We start from the raw sequence: 20,559 nt of genomic DNA, 5'->3' as shown, positions 1-20,559 counted from the left end.
TCATAATATTTCTCCACGTAAAATAATATTCATGCCACACATTTGCCGTATAAAACCATACATTGTATTCTAAAAATCATGATTTCTGGCATCTCATACATATATATTCATTTCAACATATTAGCAGTATTTTTCCCAAATGTATATTTCCTTCATAATCTACAGATATAATACATGCTTTCTAGAAAATAACTTTTCTCATAAATAATAATAATTTGCATGAAAATAACTGCTTTAGTTTATTTCCTTACCTGACTATTGAGAAAGCCTCCAAAATATCCTGGGCTAACACCCGTAGAATTTCCTGACCAATACCCTGAAAATGAAAACTCTCAGTACTAAACTTCAGTATTTCTACATGTACATCATTTCCTGTAACTACCGTAAGATCAAATTTGACTTAAAAAGCCTTACCTCAACTTAGGGATGATTTCCAACTTGCTTTCACCGGCAATCCGCTCTGGCAGATTTGGAGAGAACTTCCCTAGAAGTGTCGTGGTGACTTCATATTGTTGAACCGGCATAAATCCAGCCCAAAATCTATGAGAGAGAGAGAGAGAGAGAGAGAGAGAGAGAGAGAGAGAGAGAGAGAGAGAGAGAGAGAGAGAGAGAGAGGAGAGAGATTGCTTAATGGTGAAGTTAAAAAATTTGGATTTTGATATTTATAGAACAGGGGATTCGTCGATGAGTCACGTCATTCGTCGACGAATCCTTTAATAATTTCGTCGACAAAATTCAATCCTCGTCGATGAAATTCAGTCGGCTCAAAACCTCTCTCGGTATTTTCTCATCGACGAATCCTGTCTTCGTCAACGAATTCTCTTATACCCTCGTTGACGAAGTTGACCTCCTCCTTCTATTACTATTTTCCATTTCTCTTCCTCTTTATTTTTTAAATTCCATTTTTATTCGGGTTGTCACATTCTCCCCTCATAAAATTTTGTCCTCGAAATTTACTATTCACGTAGTTTATCATTCCTTAGGCAAAATGGTCTAGTTATTTTATTACTTACCCTCACTTATGGCGGAGGAATACCGTGGTTACAACTCAAGTTTTGGGAGAGTACATATACCAAAAGAAATTTCCCCCGAAACTAAAAGATCACATACTAACTAAAGTATTACATGTACCTGCAAAAGAAATATTACATATTTACTTACATTTCTAATTTCATATAAACTTCTTGGAATAGTTGCGGATATTTCCGTCTGATCTGTTGCTCAAGCTCCCAAGAAGCCTCTTTTATCTCATGATTCCTCCATAGAACTTTTACTAGAGGAATCTTCTTATTACGTAGTTTCTGTTCTCTTCTGTCCAGAATCTGCACTGGTACCTCCTCATAGACTAGCGAATCACTAAGCTCTAACTCACCATAGCTGATAATATGAGAAGGATCTGAGACATATTTCCTCAACATAGATACATGAAATACATCGTGTATTTTAGATAGTGTAGGTGGAAAAGCTAGCCTGTACGCCACCGGCCCCACTTTCTCTAAAATCTCAAATGGACCAATAAACCTAGGGCTAAGTTCACCCTTCATACCAAACCTCATAACTCCTTTTAATGGAGCTATCTTCAAAAATACGTGATCACCCATATCAAACTCTAAATTCCTGCGGCGATTGTTGGCATAACTTTTTTGTCGGCTCTGAGCGGCACTGATTCTTTCCCTGATAAACTGAACCTTATCGTATGTTTGCTGCACCATATCTGGACCCAAAACTTGCCGCTCACCCATCTCATCCCAATACAAAGGAGATCGACATCCCCTACCGTACAAGGCCTCAAACGGTGCCATGCCAATACTGCACTGGTAACTGTTATTATATGCGAACTCCACCAGTGGCATAAACTGAGTCCAGCTACCCCCAAAATCTAGTACACATGCACGAAGCATATCTTCTAGTATCTGTATCGTCCTCTTAATCTCTCCGTCTGACTGAGGATGGAATGCCGAGCTAAATGATAACTGAGACCCCAGAGCCTCCTACAAGCTCCTCCAAAATCGTGACGTGAATCGCGGGTCTCGATCTGACACAATAGATACAGACACCCCATGAGAATGAACTATCTCCTGAATGTAAATCTCCGCTAAACGACTGAGGGAATAGCTGATCTTGATAGGGAGAAAATGAGCTGACTTAGTCATCCAATCTACTATCACCCAAATCGCATTATGGCCATGGGATGTCGACGGAAGCCCTAAGACAAAATCCATAGATATATGATCTCACTTCCACTGTGGGATAAATAACGGCTGCAACTGCCCTGCCAACCTCTGGTGCTCAGCTTTTACCTGCTGGCACATCAAGCACTGGGCAACATACTTGGCAATCTCTTTCTTCATACCACTCCACCAATAAAACTCTCGTAGATCCCTGTACATTTTTGTACTGCCGGGATGAACTGTATACAAAGATCTGTGAGCCTTATCTAAAATAGTCCTTCTAATGTCAGCATCAGAAGGAACACACAGTTTGGAACAGAACTGCAAAGCTCCGTCATCTGAAATGCAGAATTCCTCTCCCTGAGCACTCTGCACTCTGTCCATTACTTCCACCAATTCTGGATCTTCTTTCTGAGCGGCTTTAATTTTTTTTTGCAATGTAGGCTGCACCACTAAACTAGCAATACACACTGGAGTATTACTCTCTATCAATTCAATGCCGAGTCCCTCTAGATCCATCATGATCAGATTCTGGATCTCTATAGCTGCCAATGTTGATACCGCAGACTTCCTGCTCAGTGCATCAGCTACCACGTTTGCTTTTCTTGGGTGGTAACTGATAGTACAATCAAAATCCTTAATTAACTCTAACCACCTTCTTTGTCTCATATTCAATTCCTTCTGGGTGAAGAAATACTTTAAGCTCTTGTGGTTAGAGAAAATCTCGCACTGCTCGTTGTATAGGTAATGCCTCCAAATTTTTAACGTGTGTGCCACTGCAGCCAACTCAAGATCATGGGTAGGGTAATTCTTTTCGTAATCTTTCAACTGTCTCGAAGCATACGCCACTACCCTGCCATGTTTCATCAATACACAGCCAAGTCCCTTTAAGGACGCATCACTGTAAGTAGTATACCCCTCACTTTATACAGGATGATCAATACAGGTGCTATGACTAATCTCTGCTTCAGTTCTTGAAAACTCTGCTCACAGCTGTCGTCCCATTCAAATCTGGTATTCTTCCTAGTCAGTCGTGTCAAAGGCCCTGATAAAGTTGAGAACCCCTTAACGAAATGACGGTAATAACCAACTAACCCCAAGAAACTCCTGATCTCTTAGACGTTCCTTGGTATAGCCTAATTCACTACCCCCTTAATCTTACTAGGATCTACAGAAATTTCGTCTCTTGAAATAACATGCCCCAAAAACACAACTTTCTCGAGCCAGAAGTTACATTTGCTGAGCTTGGCATACAACTTCTTTTCTCTAAGCACCTGCAAAACCTGCCTCAAATGTATCTCGTGCTCCTCATAGCTCCTCGAATAGACCACGTCATCAATAAAAACAACTACAAACTGATCTAAAAATGGATGAAAAATCCTATTCATCAAATCCATAAATACCGTAGGAGCATTCGTCTGACCAAATGGCAGAACAAGAAACTCATAATGCCCATACCTGGTCCTAAAAGCTGTTTTCAATACATCTTATGCTCTCACCTTCACCTGATGGTAACCTGATCTGAGATCAATCTTAGAGTATACCCGTGTACCATGGAGCTAATCAAATAAATCATCGATACGGGGTAGAGGATATTTGTTCTTGATTGTCACTTTATTAATCTCCCTGTAATCTATGCACATCCTCATAGACCCGTCCTTCTTCTTTACAAATAGCACTGGAGCTCCCCACGGCGATGCACTAGGTCGTATGAAGCCCTTATCAAGCAAATCCTGTAACTGGTCTTTCAATTCTACCAACTCTGCCGGTGCCATTCTATACGGTGGTTTAGAGATCGGCGTTGTACCTAGAAGTAGATCAATGAGAAAATCTACTTCACGATCAGGAGGCAAACCTGGTAATTCGTTTGGGAACATGTCTGCAAATTCTTTCACTACAGGCATATTGATGAGCTTTAATTCATTTTATGACATTTCCTTTACAAAAGCCACGAATCCCATACAACCATTCTAGAGTAGTTTCCTCGCCTGAACAGCTGAGACCGTTTGAGGTAAGGATTGCACTTGTGATCCTATGAATCTGAATTCTGGTTTCCCTGGAGGTCTGAATGTCACTTCTCTTGCACGATAGTCTATAATAGTAGAATTAGCTGCTAGCTAATCCATGCCGAAGATGATATCAAACCCGTGCATATCCAGCACCACCAAATCAGCAGATAAAATTCTCCCCTAAACATCAATTGGACAACCACGGAGCATCCTACTACATCTCACCACTGACCTGGTCGGTGTAGCCACTAATAACCCGATATCTAATGATTACGTTTCCGTCCCACATAATTTAACACACCCCAAGGACACAAACGAGTGTGTGGCACCAGAATCAAAAAGTGTAATAACTTTAAATGAAAACATATTAACAGTACTTGTCACCACGTCGCCGGCCGCCTTAACATCACTCGGCATCAAAGCGAAAACCCCGGCTGGGGCCATATTCCTCTGTTAGCCTCCTCATAGCGCCTGGTAACCTCCTCGTGCAGGTCTAGGAGTAGGAGCAACACCCTTCTGTGTCAGACACTCCCTCATCATATGTCCTAGCACCCTGCACCTATAGCAGACACCTCACCTGGCACGACACTCCCCCAGGTGTCTCTTCTCGCAAGATGGGCAAGCTAGAGATGGCTGCACACCCTAGAAACTGCAATTACTAGTCTCCTGTCTCCGGTCTCTATAATAGCCACCTCTCTTCCACGCAACACGGCCGACTCCCTGCTGGGAACCGGAAGGTGCAAATCTCTTCTTCTGTCTCTGTTCCTTAACCTCCAACCGATCACCAATTTCTGCTATAATGGCTCGGTCAACCAGCTCAACGAAGTCTTACAAATTTAGTATCAATACCTGTTTGTATATTTCTCTCCTCGGTCCTCTTTCAAATTGCTGTACCTTGTTTGCCTCATCTGGAATGATGTACAGGGGGAAGAGGGATAGCTAGATGAACCTCACTGCATACTGCTGCACTGATAGCTGTCCCTGCTTCAGATTCAGGAACTCTTCAATCTTAGCTTCCCTGGACGAGGCTGGAAAATACTTGTCGAAGAATATTTCTTTAAACCACTCCCATGTCATCTCCATAGGTACTGTCCTCTGTTGCTCTGATAATCTCACCACCGACCACCATCTCTCAGCCTTTCTAGTCAGTTTATATGTGGAAAATAGTATCCTCTGCTCTTCTGAACACTACAGCACCACAAATACATTTTCTATCTTTTGCACCCAGTTTTCAGTAACTGTAAGAGTCGTTCCTTCTGAGAAAGCCAGAGGATTCATCTTTATAAATTTCTTGATTGAACTACCGTGGCCTGCCGATGGACCACCCTGTTCCTTTGAACTCTTGGCAATTTCTTCCATAACTTGCTATGCCACGCTGCGTAAGACGACATCTGAATCACTACCCGCAGCGCTTGAGGGTCTAGCACCCTCACTTCCACTGGTGTGGGCACTATTGCCACCAAGGTCCATCCTGAAAACAAATAACTTAACTCAAAACCCCTTCATTATGCATATCACTCAACCCATATAGTATATTCTCCTAATTAACTCGTCACTCCTGATCTTAATTCAAGGTTCAATCCTGCAACCTAGATACCTAACCCAACAATAGTCTACCATGACTTTCCTGAAATCGTCACCCCAGGAAAATCACACAAACCACCATGGAAGTCTTGCATCTAGACTACAAAATCAGACCTCAAATCCCATTATCCTATACTCTAGTATTATTACTGCTACACTCTAGAATCTACAGAACCTAGTATCCTAGGCTCTGATAACAAGCTCTAACGACCTCAAATTCCTTAATATAAAATGTAACACAATAAATGGAAGAGTCAACCCAAACCCGTGGTAACGAGGACACCTGTTAATCACAGCGAAAACCTAAGCAGCAATAAATATAAAATCTCAATCATCCACTATAAACATAATACTAAAGTTATCTACATTCCCAAAATACTGTATTTATTTACATTCTTCCAAAATATTACAAAATATATCTAGGATCCCATAACCAAAATAATTCTGATCCTAGTACATTGCTTACCCTCCTAATGGGGTAATATATCACTGACTCAACGGTGGTCACGACCCACCGGTATCTCAGGGTCTCCTAAAAAATTAATTTAGTTCATGGGTGATACACTTCTCAGTAAGGAAAAATAAACTAAATAAAACTGTGTGGCAACATGAACATTTAATGCAAGTATACATATACAGTACATTTCATATTTTCGTAAACGGTCATCATATCATATTGAATAATCACATGCTTTCATATTTTTAAATAAGTCATATCGTACATGAAACATCTGTTATAACTGATAATACTGAAAATATACCCAGGATGAATAGCTAGCTAATGTCATATATTACCCCCCATGACGAGTTGTGCACCCCAAGGCGGGACCCGACAATGGCTGATCGACCACTGCCGAGTCAAAAATATGTCTATAAGTACGATAGGCCCACCACACCCTGATCAGATTGCCAGGTGGACGTCCACATTCTACTAAAAGCCACATCTACTATCCATCTCCCACCCCCTTGTGGGGTGGTTAGCACTAATCTAAACATAGATATCTGATCTATATATAGCTACAGTACCGTGCTCCTAAACTGAACTAAACTAACATCCAGGTTCTAATAACATATAGTACATGATACTATAGCATCTTTCATAATTTCATAAATGCGGCCTCGCACTGAACATTTCATAAATATGGCCTCGTGCCAAAATCGTATGTAAATACAGTCTCGTGCCGAAATCATACATAAATACAGCCTTACGCCGAAATCATACATAAATATGGCCTCGCACCAAAATCATACATAAATAAGGCCTCGCGCCAAAATCATTTCATATCTGTATATCATTCTTAAAATAATCTATTTATCATGTATTTCCAACATCATAATGTACTGTATTCTTTCATAATTTCTCAAATCACACTTCATTCATATCATTATCATATCATAATATTTCTCCATGTAAAATAATATTCATGCCACACATTTGCCGTATAAAACCATACATTGTATTCTAAAAATCATGATTTCTGGCATCTCATACATATATATATTCATTTCAACATATTAGCAGTATTTTTCCCAAATGTATATTTCCTTTATAATCTATAGATATAATACATGCTTTCTAGAAAATAACTTTTCTCATAAATAATAATAATTTGCATGAAAATAACTGCTTTAGTTTATTTTCTTACCTGACTATTGAGAAAGCCTCTTAAATATTCTAGGCTAACACCCGTAGAATTTCCTGACCAATACCCTGAAAATGAAAACTCTCAGTATTAAACTTCAGTATTTCTACATGTACATCATTTCCTATTAAAAGCCTTACCTCAACTTGGGGTGATTTCCAACTTGCTTTCACTGGCAATCCGCTCTGGCAAATTTGGAGAGAACTTCCCTAGGAGCGTCGTGGTGACTTCGGATTGTCGAGCCGACGTAAATTCGGCCCAAAATCGATGAGAGAGAGGGAGAGAACCGAAGGGAAAAGAGAGAGGAGAGATATTGCTTAATGGTGAAGTTAAAAAAAATTGAATTTTGATATTTATAGAACAGGAGATTCGTTGACGAGCCACGTCATTCGTCGACGAATCCTTTAATAATTTCATTGATGAAATTCAGTCCTTGTCGACAAAATTCAGTCGGCTCAGAACCTCTCTCGGGTATTTTCTCATCGACGAATCCTGTCTTCATCGACAAATTCTTTTATACCCTCGTCGACGAATCCATTTCCCTTCCTCTTTTCCATTTCCCGTCCTCTTTATTATTTAAATTCCATTTTTATTCGAGTTGTCACAATACATAATTGAGATTTTTCCTTAGAAAATCGTATGTCATGATTTGACCCCTTATGACAGGGTTGTGCGGCTCGTAGGCTGGAATTAACTTTGGTTGGCCTACCAGGTAAGTCAACTATACTCTACCCTTCCTCAATCCAACCAAACTGCATCCTCTCCTAAGCACGGAACTAGAAAACTACCTCATCAAACTAGGCCCCCTCAACCTAGAGTTCTGGGGAGTCTGCAAGCTCTCTGAGTGCGGTTGACTGTACCTACATACTATCTGAGATATGTGGTTGCACTCTAATATGAAAATAGCAACAGTACCGTGCTATGTTCATTGAATCTGTCTGAAATATTTCATCAGGGATCTGATACTGTATATATATATACTACTATATTCTTCCTACTATTTTCATCATGTTTCCAAAATAACCATAACACTATAAATTTGAATTGGAAATATTATAACATCTATATAGCATATTTATAGTAATTGACTGTTATAACTGTATATCTGACTATATAATCTGTGAATCTGTGTTATGGTTTTAGGAAACATGACATTCTATAATTACTGCAACATACTAATCTAGAAAAATATCTATAATATTTGTCTGATAAATATCTGTCTATATTTGTATATATATTGTAAATTATGATATTCTGGGAAAAACTATATAAATTCTATATCAAGAAAATATCTACTCAAGCCACACAAATATTAAAAACTTATATTCTGAAAATTTGGATAATAAACTGACATATAAGTATGCATAACATTTCTGATAACTTTACTAAAAATTTCTAGCATAGCATATTTCCCTTACCTAATTATGGAAAAGCCCCTATTGTATCTGGTCCTACACCTGTAGGGTTCCCTGCTCAACACCCTGAAAGTAACATCTCTCAGAACAAAACTTTAGTATTTCTTTAACTTCTACATTTTCTATAACTATGGGGAAGGCAAATACTAAATAAAAACCTTATCCTGAATTTGGGATGGAGTTCAAGTTAGCCCCATCAACTATCCACTCTAGCAGATTTGGAGAGAACTTTCCTAGGAGCATCGTGGTGGCCTCATATCGTCGAATCGGTGAGAAACGAAGCCGGAATAGAAGAGAGAAGGGGAGAGGGTCATTTAGAGAGAGAAAGTGAGAATTCCTGCATATTTTTCACTTAAAATCCGGTTTTAAGCTTACTTATAGACTCAGATTCGTTGACGAGACATGTCATCTCGTCAATGAGTCCATGAAGGAAGTTCGTCGATGAACCTGAACCCCTCATCGATGAATTTCAAATTGCCAAAACCCCCTTCTCAGTATCTTCTCATCGATGAAACACGTGTCTACGTCAACGAACTCCAGTATAGTACTTGTCGATGAAATCTTGCATTCGTCGACGAGACCCTCTTTAAGTCCTTCTTAAAAATTTTCCTTTCCCTCTTCTTTTATTATTTAATTCCAGTAATTTTTCGGGTTATTACATATGGTGGGACTTCTTATGAGATTGGATTGAACTCGCCAAAGCAGTGTGACATTTGCATCGTGAGAACAATATAATCTTGTTTCGACAAGTATGATGTTCTCTCTATCAATCAGCTACAGAGTAGGTGTTTGACAACAACTAGGATTTATCATAGTACCTAAAGGTCGAGAGGAGCCTTGATATACCTATTAGATTTCAAGATGTCTATATGAGTATGATAATGACAATGGGGAGGACTAAAGTTGTTGAACTTTAGACTTTCCATATTCCATTTATTATAATTATTCTATTTAGTTTTTGTATGTTCTTATAATTATAATATAATAAGGTTGCATTTGATTATTTCCTATTTTACAATAATTTTACAAGTTAGTATGGACAAACTATGAAATAAATTTGGTAGTCTCCTTTAAAAATTGGATATGCATATTTTTATTTGCACTTGTTAAAAATTCAAGAATCCCCTAAAAATGAAAAGTCATTTCACAGCATTCATACCCAGAAGATGAGCATTCATACTATAGACAAATTGTGAAAAAAAATTAGTAGATAGACCCATTTTTATTGGCACCAATTAAAAGTGAAAGAATTCACACCAAAACAGTTATAAGAACAAAGTTGTTTCATAACATTCATACCCACACACAAGCACATTCATAATACAAACAAATTCTATAAAAAAAATTGGCAAAATTTTCTCTAAAAATCAGAGATGCCTATTTTTATTCGCACTTGTTAAAAGTGAAAGAATTTATAGCAAAACAATTATAAGCACAAAGTTGTTTCAAAACATTCACGCTTACAACATTCACATTCATAGTGTGAACAAATTATTTGAAAATTTTGGCAAAATTTCTTCTAAAAATTGAATATTCCGATTTTTATTCATATATCTTTTAAGTAGGAAAAATTTCTTCAAAAAAGCAATACACAATCAAAAAGAATCACGATACATAATCCACTTATTCACTCATGTTCAACTAGGTGGCATTTTTCCAAACAGATCAACTAGAAAATTCAATCATTAGAAGAGTGTTGCCATCAAAAGGAGTATTTCCCAATCATAACTTACACAAATATTAATGAAGTTATTTATAGTTAAATAATTTCGTGTACATGTATACAACCAATAAATAAGCATAACAACTATACAAGTGATATATATATATATATATGAGATAGAAAGGTAATATATAAAAAGTGAAGTGATGTACTAAACAATGTCATAGTTACAAGCAAACAAAATAAGTATAACTATGGCTACTCAGGTGTTGCATGGTGGTCGGCTCCTTTATTGTGTAGGTAGACGTTTATGTCCTCACTATCCACCAATGTCCATTGCCTCTCCTATATCTCGTTGTTGTCCCCTACACCTACCATGTCCAGACTAAACTACTATATCATCAAACATATGGAAGGGAGAGGGAGATGACTGAGGCAATGAAGTAGGCTGACAAAGTGATGGAATGGCTAGTCCACCCATGTCCTCGAAATCTAAATTCAAGTCACACATGAAGGTTGTGGATGGGGTGATAGTAGACTTATATAGGCTACTAGTGAAGGGGGGGGGGTTAGCGGTGTGAAAAGAGACATATAAGGTACTATTGGAGGGCTCACTATACTCTAGATACAAAGATGAAGGCATATACAAGGCATATGTTGTACTAGTGGAAGGCTTGCAATAGTTAGGTCTTGTCAAAGAGGCATAGGCTACTGAAGGGCCAAAGAGATCCTACCTCTCTGCAAATAAAAGTTCCTCCAAAATCGAGCTAAATGTGATGTGTCCACCACCATCCCTACATCGAGGACGCCCTTCATGGGCTAAAACTCCTTACCCTCCACCTGGTTGTCATGTAGGGGGAGGAGGTGGAGAATATGTCCTCACTGTCTATCCTTGTGGATGATTGTCAACCTATCCCTTACCAAGCTTTGTACATACTGATCTAGAGACACCACCTCGACCTCATGTAGTATGTCAGCCTACTTTGAAAACACAAGAAAAATACATTTTAAAAAGAAATATATAACGATAGTTGAACTTATGTGTCAATGTATAATTATGAGGCTCATATGTACATGTGTTGTCCTATTTAAGAAGTGCTAGGTAATGGACTATACTAGAAGAAGTATGGGTCATCTGTAGGCATAAGATTGTTCTCCACCTCTAAAATGATGATATGCTCCCTTTGATTCTCCCATAAGTCCACCCACCAATTGTGAAAAGATCTCCAATCCATGGCCCCTTGACCATGACCATAAATATAATATAGGTCACAACATTGTTCCTGTATCTGCAATGTGTTCAATAGATCGTGAATGTCCTATCTATAACAGAACTGATGAAAGATAGGACTAGGCAGGTATTACTCTACTTTGTGAAAGTATATAAGTGGCACCCGAGCTATCCACAAGTCACTCCCATCATGACAATTGACGAGTAGGTCCTATACAACGTCATAACTATACAATCTCCAAATGAGTTTGACATAAGTTAAAAGAAGGTTAGTTAATTGTATATACCTTATCATAAAAAAATATATAAAATATATGTTATGCATTCAAACTTTTATTAAACATAATAATACCTCCTACTCGCGGTACATGTCCAGCTTGAACCTGAACCATGGTAAGGTGTGCTAAGCAACGAAGGGAGCCCTTATATCATCCCCCCACTTGTACATGAAATGCATAGAAAAATATTATAATGTGTGTGATATTAAGTAACAGTTAATATCATAAACAATGTTAAATCCAAAGGCAATTAAAACTAACCTGTATGCAAATTGTAATTGATACATAAGATAATTGTTTGCATCCTTCTGAATATGGAGCTCACCCAAGTAGGATGGAGCTAGAGATGAGAATCTTTTCCATGCCCATATCTAAAGGAGACATAGAGAACTTCCAATCTCCTTCTTTGATGAATGTCTTACATGACACATATCTCTATATACAACCACATGAGCATAGTTGAACCCCGATATGTATGCACCTACATCAGATCCTCTAGTAGTGGTAGGAGCATAAGATGTTGTAGCTGCCCAAAGACATCACAGAAGAAAGTGCCACAAATCAACCACAAAATTTGTGTACATGCATAAAATACCATAGTTTATTCATTTGCAATGTCAAGTAATTTGGCGAAAATGATTTAGCAAGAACCTTATCTTGATGCATGAACCATATATGCCACCATCTATTAGGGTAACCCCGAAAAGCTGACACATATAACACAATGTCTGTTGTTCTTAATGGTCCCCCTTTGTTGATCCACATGTATGATCAATAACAGACCTCTCATCAATAAGGAATCCAAACATAATCGCACGTCCTGTAGTGTGATCATGGCCTCACTTTGGAGAAGGTGTAATATGTGCATCTCTAGCCTCCATAACTCAACAAATGCGATGATTAGATGCCAATTGAGTTGGATATAGCTAATATGGTATAAGTCCTAGAACCTTACATCCCGTATCTAGTTGATGATGCACTCATTCACATCAAACAACTACTCTATGAATTGTATGCCACTGCACAATATAGTGGCTCTACATGCACTCTACCCATGCTTGAGTAAAGTGGTGCTCATCACGCAATGTGAGCATGAAATGGTCACTTAGTTTTGGATCAATGTTGCGAAGAATAAAAGATTAATACATATCTCAAATTAACTAAAATGGTGAAATATAAGAAAATAAATTGAGATTAGGTTATTGATATCAAATAATGTCCTCCTTATGAGGAACATAACTGTTTAAGTGGCAAGTTAAATCATTCAAGATGCATGCCCAAAAATCATCAGTCAAGCTCACACATTGTTATTCAGTAACATACAATATCCTCTCAAAATGATTGGTTTACATTCAATTGTTTTCTTCACAAATTAAATATAGTGCCCGTCTCTTTAAAGCATAAGCATCTCGTTCAATAGACAACGTCCTTTGTTTGAGAATTAGAGCATTTAGTAGTTGTAACTTTGAAGGCACAGTGTTTGCCTCCTTAAGATGGAAATCCTACTTTGCATTCATTGTAGAAATAGTATATAAGGATTATTGGTTGGTAGGATTTAATGAATAAACAAAGTGGCTCCTGAGACACAATATTTTCTCATTCCTTCAAACATCTTTTGGAGTGTAGTGCGAAGATGATGGCTTTTTTTTGCATTTTCCCAACCCATTCACAAACTACATGCCATTTCTATGAAGAAGAAAGAACAATTAGAGGGCAACTACATAGTAGTATACATCTATACATGGCTTGACAACAAAACCTACGTCCATGACATATAGGTCATTATTTTAGTAATATGAAGGGAGTATTAATTACAACTATTTAGAAGACTAGGTAACCCCTACGAGTTTGGAGGAACATGAAAATAACTACAAAATTACAAACTTTCATATTTTTGTAACAAGGACATGATGCATTAATCGTGTCTTTGCACATGCAACTAGTAGATGGGAGCAATGGAAGTGTAAATTTTGCCACTTTCACATAAGCATTGTTGTTCAAGGATGCTGAGATTTTAAACATTGTTGCCCTTGTGTGACCCTTGTTATGCTTTTGACCGGTTAAATGTGGTGACTCAATGTCTAGTGGCCCTAATCTTTCTTCTTTCCATAAACAATGTGATGTGTAGGGTATATCCATCACATGCTGCAATTGCTTTGCAAGTTGCCTCCCATTGACCATTGAAATAATGGGCGCCACAATGAAACATCAACTGGACAATGTGTTATTGGCAGACCGCACACTTCTTTAAGGATAGTATTAAAACACTCCATGAAGTTAGTCGTCATGTTCCTGTACCTTCACCCACCTTTGTGACATTGCGTCCTTATATAAGGAGGGATCTAGTAAAAAAATGACTTTGTTGTTTGCCCACCTTCGATAATTATCTTCTCCATCCACTTGTCAAATTTTCTGATTTGGTGTTCCTTCCTTGTTTGCTCTGCCATTTGCTTGTGGAATCTTCGACTTGCTGTTGAAGTTATTGACGATAATATGAAGGCAAAATTGGTGATGGGCATGAGGTGGTTGCCAATAAGGATTTCTTTGGAGCACGACTATTATACCTACATGCCTATATAATATCAAGAAAATATTATTTTTATTAGTGACATAATGAAGGCATCCTAGAAACCAATTCCATATATCGAAACTCTCCTTTTGCACAAGGGCAAATGCAAGGGAAAATATTTACCCATTTGCATCAGGAGTCGTAGTGATTAGAAGCTTGCTTTTACACTTACCATACAAGTGTGTACTGTCTATAAATATAATGGGCAAATAGTGGCAAAATCCCTCTATTGATGTTGCAAGAGACCAAAATAAAAATGCCAATATGGCATAATTTTCTTGCTCAAGAATATTATCCACCTCCACTTCATTATGGCATCGGGGTTATAGGTGCACATCGCGTCCATCCACTTTGACAAAGTTTGGTATGAGATATCCATTTTAGTAGAAAGACTTCTGCAATGACTTTCTCAAATTAGGAATAACTTCCCAAGAGGGGGGGGGGTGAATTGGATTCTTTTAAAAAAAATTTATCCCCTTTTTAAAGCTTACTTGTATTAGTATGATAACAAGAAAATAAAGTAATCAACTAATAAACACACTACAAGATACTGATATTTAAATAAACAATCCAACATATTAAAGTAATCGATTTAAACAAATGTGCAAGAGTTTCAGAACTTTTATCAGTTGCCCTGTAGAAGTTTGCACTTCTCTTAATCAAGATTTTCGCAGATTAACCAATGTACTCCCTTTTGGGTTTCCGTAAATGGTTAATCAAAACGTACTTTCTTAATATCAAGAGTCTTCCTTTGATTTTAATTTCAAGCCCTGCTATCTGTACTTTAATACACACAAAAATAGAGTGTACAGAATGTAATAAGTAAAAAAGAATAAAGACACCAAGGTTTTACGAGGTTCGGCTTCAACACAACCTATGTCCTCGCCCTTGGCAAAATACCAAAGGGTTCCACTATAGCAGTTCCTTTACCAGGTGGAACAACACCGATTACAATAACTCCTTTGTTAAGGCTAGAGCCCACCTTCTCCAAAAAATATACCCTCGTTTGGTCAACAATCTAACAACCTGGAATGGTCCAAAATCTACAAGAGAAACAATAAGAATATTGTGTACAAAGAACGCTCACACAAAGAGCAAGTTAGTACAATTCAAAACTATGTACTTCAAAAGATAAATATCAAGAATGAAATACACTTTTGAAGCTTAGGAATGGATTTCACCAAACTTCCTTTTCTCCATATGATAAATCAGCAATATAACTTCAGGGATTGATGAACAACAATCTTAGAATTACAACACTTTTAGTTTGCGAGAGATGAACATGATGAGACTTTGAGAGCAAGAGAGCTTATGAACAATTTTCAGAACTTGGTGTCTTTTACATTAGAAAACCATGTATTTATAGGCAATCAAACTTGTTTCCTTGTTGCTAAAGTTTCCATGGAGTGTTTCCCAAGATTTTAAAGAAGTTTGGAGCCCAAGCAACGGATATTTAAAAGTTAAAACTTTTAAAATTTCTTCTTGTTAATAGTGTTCAAATGGCTGAACAATCGAGTTCAGTTATCTGAAGTTCCTGAGCTATTTAAAAATATGAACTAGACATAGGGTTAGACAACCGAAGATGGGGTTCGGATGACCAAAGAGTAGGGTTCAGACGATCGAGGGCCAAGTTCAGTCATATGAACTGCTACTGCCAGTTTTTGTTTCTCACTAGAAAATCTTCAGACGTCCGATCTTATTCTTTAGACATTTGAAGTAATTCTTCAATTATCTGAACCTGAAGTTTAGTCATATGAAGTTGTTACTTCAGGCATCCGATCAGAACTTCAGTCATCTGAACATAATGCTTTCTGAATTTTCTTTTTCAATAATAAAAAAATGGTTTGCTCTCTTTATTTTATTCTTTATAAAACTTATTCCAGGGTTTTTAAGTAGGTCTCTAAGTCCATATGATCTCTTAAAGAGCTTCAAAATATATTTCAATAGATATTAAAACATTAAAGTACTCACATTGGATTTCCTAAATCTTTATTAGCTAAGCTTGAGGTCATCTTCATTCTTTTTGCTCTTAAAGTCCCTTGGATGTTTTCTTGAGCTAACTTTTTCTTCCAATGCTTTGATCAGTAATGAACTATTTTAAGCTTCTCTTTGGATCACTTGATAGTTTATTTATCTTGATGGTCCACATTTGATCCTTATTTTTCTGAAACATCAAAACTTAAACATTCCAAGTTAAAATTTCCTTTGTTTGTTATCACCAAAACTGATTGACAAGCCTAGTCAGGCCAACAATCTCCCCTTTTTTGATGATGACAAACAAGGTGCAAAGATAATGGTTTCCTTGAAAAAAAAAATACTCCCCCTTACCATAAGCATCCAATACAGATTAATAGAATAGGAACCATGGCATTTTATCCAAGCATCCAAAATAGATTAAATGTTCTTTGTTAATTTTCATTTCTCATATTTCATTTACTTTTGACATGTCTATGTATTCTTTTTATCCTTGCTAACAACACAACACTTTCTCCCCCTTTGTCATTATTCAAAAAGAACAAATAAGTAATAAGAAAGTTAGTTTTATAATCATCAAAGAAAGGTTTACATAAGCAAAAAGTTTGCAGCAAGAGATTGTACAACATCTGAGTCAAAACACCATTGCTGCAAAACATATAGGTTACATTCAAAAAGTTTACATATTAACTTGTAATCTATACTAGGTATTTCCTAAAGACCCTAGTCTTCTTCTTCTTCTTCTTCCTCCTGGCTTCCTTCTTCTTCAGAACCTTCTTCTTCTTCTTGATTGCCTTCTCTGGCAGAACCATCTTCTTCAGTTTCTTCATTAGAATTATCATCTTCACTATGAGGAGCAGAGCTTATATCCATTGGATCACTTGCCCTAGAAGATCTAGCCTAATACTTCTCTATGTGAGTGATGCACTGATTAAGGGATGTAACCTTTCCTTTAATATTTTGTAGCCCAGTGTGGACTTCATGTGAAAAACTAGAGAAGTCCCTTTGGAATGATAAGAACCATGAAGGTGCATCATGAGAGGATCCTAGATCTTGTGTGGGAGAGGAGTGAGCTACTGTTAAGGCTGAGGCTGAGGCTGGGGTTGTTGCTGTAGAAACGTGCTGAATCCTACTTGATTTCAAATACCAACTAGAGCTACCTTTTTCATACCCCATTTGCTTCAAAGAGGTCTCATTAAACAAATCATAGCGGGTTCTTTTTATAAAGAATTCAAAGTTATTTGAGACATGGAGAAGAGAAAAAAGGAAAGTAAGGACACCTCCATAGGGAAGGACAACTTGGTAGGATTCTAGTTTGGCCCACATCCATCTGATAATTAAGCTGGCCAAGTCTAGTTTTTTCCCTTTGAGAAGAAACCAAAGAACAAAACACTCAATGTAGGAAAGATGATCAAAAAAGCCTTGCTTGGGTAGGATGCTATTTGCAACTATTTTGTGTAAAATTTGGGCTTCTTAGTTGTTTGTACAAAGGAGGATGCCCAAAATAACTCGGTTCATTTTCCATGATTAATGAAAGGAAAGTTTCAAGAGTAAACCCTTGTTCTAGAATCCAGGATTGAGTAAACAGTGGACAATTAAAATCGCCTGGAGTAATTTTGAAAATAAGAGACAATATCTCAGAATTCAATAAGATTTTCTTTCCTTTTACTTCAGAAGAAACAATCCCATTTTCATTAGTCATATTGGCATAAAATATTTTGATAAGATGAGGAAAGATGCCTTTTGGTTGTTGGGTCACAAAATCAAACCACCCTATATTTTGGAATAAAGAAATATATTGGGAAATTCAGTATTTAAGAATGAGACATCCAAAATTTTACCAAGAATGGGGTTTGTGGTGCCAATAGACGCATGGTATCGAAGCTTAGCTTGGGGAGCAACAAGCCATTTGTTGAGATTTTGTGCCTCTTTTCCGGATGAAGAACCTCAGTTGGCAGTGTGCTTGATACGAGGCATGTTTGATGTAGATACCTGATTGCAGAAGCCCTAAATATCGTAGAATGATCCTTAGAAGAGAGGAACAAGCTTCAGATTGAGTGATTTCTGGGTGAGAGTGAGAAGAAATGGAGAGGAAGAGGTTCGGATGAGTTAAGCAACAAACTTCAGAAGACTGAAATTAGGGTTTTAAGTTGATAGTTATATTTAAATCTCGTGACTTCATATGACTGAGGATTATCCTCAGTGATCTGAAGATTTTTAGATCCGGAATTTTAAGAGTCAGTAGCCTCCTAGACGTCTAAAGTTCTAGGTTCAATCATCTGAACCTTTTTGCTACAGTGTTAAGTCATCTGAAGTTCCTAGTTTAGACGACCGAAGATCAAAACAATTTTGAAATTACTTTTCTAACACACTTCTCTGCTGTGTATTAATCCAAGTTCTCTTCTAATATATATAAATCTTTCTTCACTTAGGGGTTTTGTAAAAATGTCTACCCATTGGTCACTTGTATTAATGAATTCCAGTGTTATATCTTCTTTTTGAACATGGTCTCTCAAAAATTGATGCCTTATGTCTATGTGTTTGTTTCTTGAGTGTGAAATTGGATTTTTGGATATATTTATAGCACTTGTGCTATCACACTTTATTGGAATTGTTTTATACTCTAGATTGAAGTCTTTTAATTGTTGTTTCATATACAAAATTTGTGCGCAATAACTTCTGGCTGCAACATACTCAGCTTCGACGGTTGAGAAGGCTATTAAGTTTTGTTTCTTTGAGAACCATGATACTAAGGATTGTCCTAGGAAGTGTCATGTGCCACTTGTACTTTTTCTATCAAGCTTGGATCCAGCATAATCAGCATCAGAATAGCTGATCATGTCAAAATCAATATCCTTTGGATACCATAAACCTAGATCAAGTGTTCCTAGAAGGCACCTAAGTATCCTCTTAACGGCTGTTAGATGTGATTCTTTAGGTGCTGACTGAAACCTTGCACACATACATACACTAAACATAATATCTAGTCTACTAGCAGTTAGATATAATAAACTCCCAATTATTCCTCTATAGTGTTTCATGTCCACTTGTTTTCCTTTTTCATCTCTATCAAGGCTTGTTGATGTACTCATAGGGGTTCCTATAGGTTTGCTTTGTTCCATATCAAACTTTTTAAGCATATCTTTAATGTATTTAGTCTGATTTATAAATGTCCTATTATTTTCTTATTTAATTTGTAATCCTAGAAAATAATTTAACTCCCTCATCATAATCATTTCAAATTCTTTTTGCATACATATGGCGAAGTCTTTACATAGTTCTTCATTTGCAGCTCTGAATATAATATCATCCACATATATTTGAACAATCAGCATTTCTATGTTTTTAGTTTTGATAAATAAGGTGCTATCTACCATTCCTCTTGAAAATTCATTCTTGAGCAAAAATTTGCTTGGCCTCTCATACCAAGCTCTAGGAGCTTGTTTCAAACCATATAAAGTTTTTGTTAACTTAAATACATATTTTGGATTTTTTGAATTTTCAAAACCTGGAGGTTGCTTAACATATACTTTTTCATTTATATATCCATTTAAGAATGCACTCTTTACATCCATTTGGTATAATTTAAAATCTTTATGGGTTGCATAAGCTAGAAGCATCCTAATTGCTTCCATTATTGCTATTGGTGCAAAGGTTTCATCATAATCAATACCTTCTTCTTGATTATAACCTTGTGCTACTAGCCTAACTTTATTTCTTATAACCACCCCATTTTCATCCTTTTTATTTCTAAACACCCATTTTGTTCCTATGATTGATTTATCTTTGGCTTTAGGTATAAGTTCCCATACTTGGCTTCTTTCAAATTGATTTAGTTCCTCCTGCATAGCTATAATCCAAGAGTCATCTTTTAAGGCTTCTTCATTGTTCTTGGGTTCGTCTTGAGACAAGAATACATAATGATTGCAAATATTTTTCAATGAGGCTCTAGTGGTTATTCCTTTTGATGTTTCACCAAGAATTTGTTCTTTTGGGTGACTTTTGGCATATCTCCATTCTTT

Source organism: Malania oleifera, chromosome 6 (genome assembly GCF_029873635.1).
Source record: "Malania oleifera isolate guangnan ecotype guangnan chromosome 6, ASM2987363v1, whole genome shotgun sequence".
NCBI lineage: Eukaryota > Viridiplantae > Streptophyta > Magnoliopsida > Santalales > Ximeniaceae > Malania > Malania oleifera.
Note: the sequence above shows the minus strand (reverse complement) of the source record.